Below are 3,376 nucleotides of genomic sequence, written 5' to 3'. Positions count from 1 at the left end.
GACAAACGAAAAGTCCTAGATGGAAGACACCAACTGGAACACCATTTGAGATATAAGCACGCCAGAAGCGATGATAATGCACAGCCGAAACTGGCTTTCTGGCGCGTATCATGGTAGGAATAACCGCGTCTGGGATGCCTCTACATCCTAGGATATATCGGTTTTAAGAGCCACCCCGCGAAACGCAGTTGTGCTAAGTTTGGGTGTATGAAAAGGGGCCCTGCTGTAGAAGATCCGGGCGCAGAGAAAGGGGCCACGGATCATTCAACAATAGGGACCGAAGGTCCGACAACCAACTTCTCCGAAGCCAGATCGGAGCCATGAGAATTACAGAGGCTGTCTATCCTTTGTAGAAGACGAGGAAGAAGCGGAATAGAAGGAAAAAAGGTAAACAAAGTCGTAGACCCACGGACTTGTCAGAGCGTCTACAGCTTCTGCTTGTGGATCTCGAGTATTGGACACATATACCGGGAGCTGACAATTCAGTCATGACGCCATGAGGTCCACCTGAGGACCTCCCCATTGACGTATCAGCGCGATGGATGAAGCATCCATTCCCCGGGATGGACATCCTGTCGATTTAGGTAATCTGCTTCCCAGTTGTTCACACCCGGAATGAATACCGCCAACAGGATTACTGACTGTTCTCGGCCCACCGGAGGATCTGAGTTACTTCTCGCATAGCCATGCGACTCCAAGTTCCTCCTAGGTGGTTGATGTAAGTGACGGCCGTCGCGTTGTTAGCTTCAACTCTTACAGGACGAGCCGGTAGAAACTCTATTGTCTCTATCAGAGCATTGTAAATCGCTCTGAGTTCCAACACATTTATGGGCCACGTCTGTTCTAGAGGAGACCATCTACCCTGATCCCTGTGCTAACAGGTCCAGCTGAAAAACCCTGGAGTGGGGCCGGCCGAACTTCAGTGCCTCAAAGGCAGCTTCCATCCTTCCTAAGAGACGCAGACAAAGAAGCATTGACACCTTCTTTTTTCTGAGGACCAGCTGAACTAACAACAGGATATCCCTGGCCTTGTCTGTTGGAAGAAAAATCCTCTGTGATTCCATATCCAATATCATGCCCAGAAATAGAAGTTTCTGGTACGGATTGAGATTTGACTTCTTGAAGTTGATTATCCAACCGTGTTGGGTTAGAGTGTGATAGGTCAGTAAGGCATATCTAATAGAAGACATACCGATGGAGCCTTGAGCAACAGATCGTCCAAATAAGGGATTATGCGGGGAGCCGAGGATAACCCACCTGGTGTGGTTCCCAAATGGGAACAAGGAGATAAGCATCCTTGATATCCAGGGATAATAGGAACTCCCCTGGTTTCAAGCTCACAATGTTCACTCCTGATGACCGAAGGAAAGCGATCATGACTGACATGAGTTTGGACGATACATCTTCAGATACAGGTTTAAAGACTTAAGGCTTAGTATGGGTCTGACCAAACCATCCGGTTTGAGCACTACAAACAGGTTTGAGTAAAGACCCCATATCTCGCTAATGCTCTGGAACCGGAAATAGCACAGATGACACCACTAGAGACCTGAGTGCCTCCTGTAGAATTCGTAGTAAAGAACCGAGGTGGAGGGGGGGCTTCGAAGTCTATTCGGTACTGTGAATCCACATTTCTGAAGAAGTCTGGTTCCAAACCTGTTGAAATTCTTGCAAGCAGGCTCCCACCGCAGGAGACCCCAGGTGGGATGGAAGACCGTCATGCCACCTGTTTCTCAACTGGTTTAGGCTCTGGTCTACGTGGAACCGTGTGAGGATGACCTTTAACTCTGCCGCCTCCGGTTGTGTGGAAACTTTCTGGCTCTACCACGAAAGGGCTCGAAAGGAATGAAACGAAGGTCCAGTATAAGGTCTTCTGGGATCCTGAAATAGCAGATGCAGATATGCGAGCACTAATCTGACTGGTCAGCCCGGCAAACCACAGCCTTGTCAACCCAGGCGGTAACAAGGGTAGGTCTAAGTTGAGCTCCCGCTGTGGTATATATAGATCTTAGTGTTGTCTCCAACCTACGATCCGAAGGGTCCTTTAAAACAGTAGCTCCCGACACCGGAAGTGCTGTTTTCTTAGAGAGATGGGAAACAGACACATCTATAGGAGGAGGTGTTTCCCACTTCTCCATCATGGATGATGGAAAAGGGAAGCTAGACAGAAACCTACGTGGAATTTGGAACAGCTTATGTGGCTGCATTGCTCAACAGATGCTGTCTTAGAAGTACCGCGCATCGAGGAATTCTTCGACCGACTCTTCTGACTGGAGAACAGGCATGAGAGTACGCTTTTGTGACAGTTTCTTTTTTTTTGGTAGGAAGTGAAGGCACCGCTGCACCCATTACCTGACCCAGGGTGTCTGGAGATTTGGTTAACCCAGTTATCCAGGGAGGTTAAGACCTGCGCGCCTCAGCCAACTTTGCTAAGTCTGACATAACTCCTACCACGTCAGTGGCCCATGGCGCGCAGGTCAGTGCCCATCTGTGGATCCGTTGTTAGCATCACATAACGTACAGCACCTGGTATTCCCAGGCGGTCCCATCCAAGTACTAACCAGGTCTGACCATGCTTAGCTTCCGAGATCAGACGAGATTGGGCGTGTTCAGGGTGGTGTGGCCGTAGGCTAGACCCCGTGGTATGTGGCTTGGTCTGTTTGTTGTTACACTTAGAACAGACAAACAGCTTTTGAGAAGCCTTGGTTCTGTTGGACATGGTACACACAGTCACCCAGAGAAACACAGCATAAAACAGAAAAGACACAGACAAGATAAAACAAGAAGGCTATGGGACACAGAGGAGGAGAAACCCCCCTCCCATAGATCAGACTCCCCTGCACTTACACCCCAGTTACTTACAGCCTCTTTACCAGGATGTAATCAGGAGATGTACTTGTCCTGCAGCAGAGGAATGGCAGCAGAGGAGTCCAGCCTTCTGTGTCTCTTACACTGCAATCGTCTTGTAATGGAGATGCAGTATGAGCTGCTGTGTATGAGAGAACGGCAGCCCCGCTGTTATACAGCCATTGCTGCGTAGAGGAGACCCGCGCTGCCTTTAAGCTCCGCCCCTTCTTTATGCTCTAAAGGGCTATACAAGATGTCTGCCATTAACCTCCCCCCGCACGCCTCACCACGTGTACAGCGGGGAGAGGGAGAGCAGGTGCAGACGCGCGGTAGCGCACTTAATTATCTGCCCCAGGCCACTTAATGAGCGGGGAGAGGGAGAGCCGGGTGCCGTGCTGTAGCGCTCAGTCATCAGCCCCGTGCCTCCTGTAGCAGGGGGAGGGAGAGCCAGGTGCCGTGCTGTAGCACTCAGTCATCAGCCCCGTGCCTCCTGTAATAGCAGGGGGAGGGAGAGCCGGGTGCCGCGCTG

General features: G+C 50.5%; 1 pseudogene; it reads right to left on the bottom strand.

The window, feature by feature from the left end:
• Positions 1-2,514: 2,514 nt before the first annotated feature.
• LOC148518203 (5S ribosomal RNA) lies at positions 2,515-2,631 on the bottom strand (annotated as a pseudogene).
• Between the last annotated feature and the right edge of the window lie 745 nt (positions 2,632-3,376).

Source organism: Taudactylus pleione, unplaced genomic scaffold (genome assembly GCF_031769625.1).
Source record: "Taudactylus pleione unplaced genomic scaffold, aTauple2 ptg000201l, whole genome shotgun sequence".
Taxonomy (NCBI): domain Eukaryota; kingdom Metazoa; phylum Chordata; class Amphibia; order Anura; family Myobatrachidae; genus Taudactylus; species Taudactylus pleione.
The sequence above is the reverse complement of the archived record's forward strand: the minus strand, read 5'-3'. Positions and strand labels throughout refer to the sequence as shown.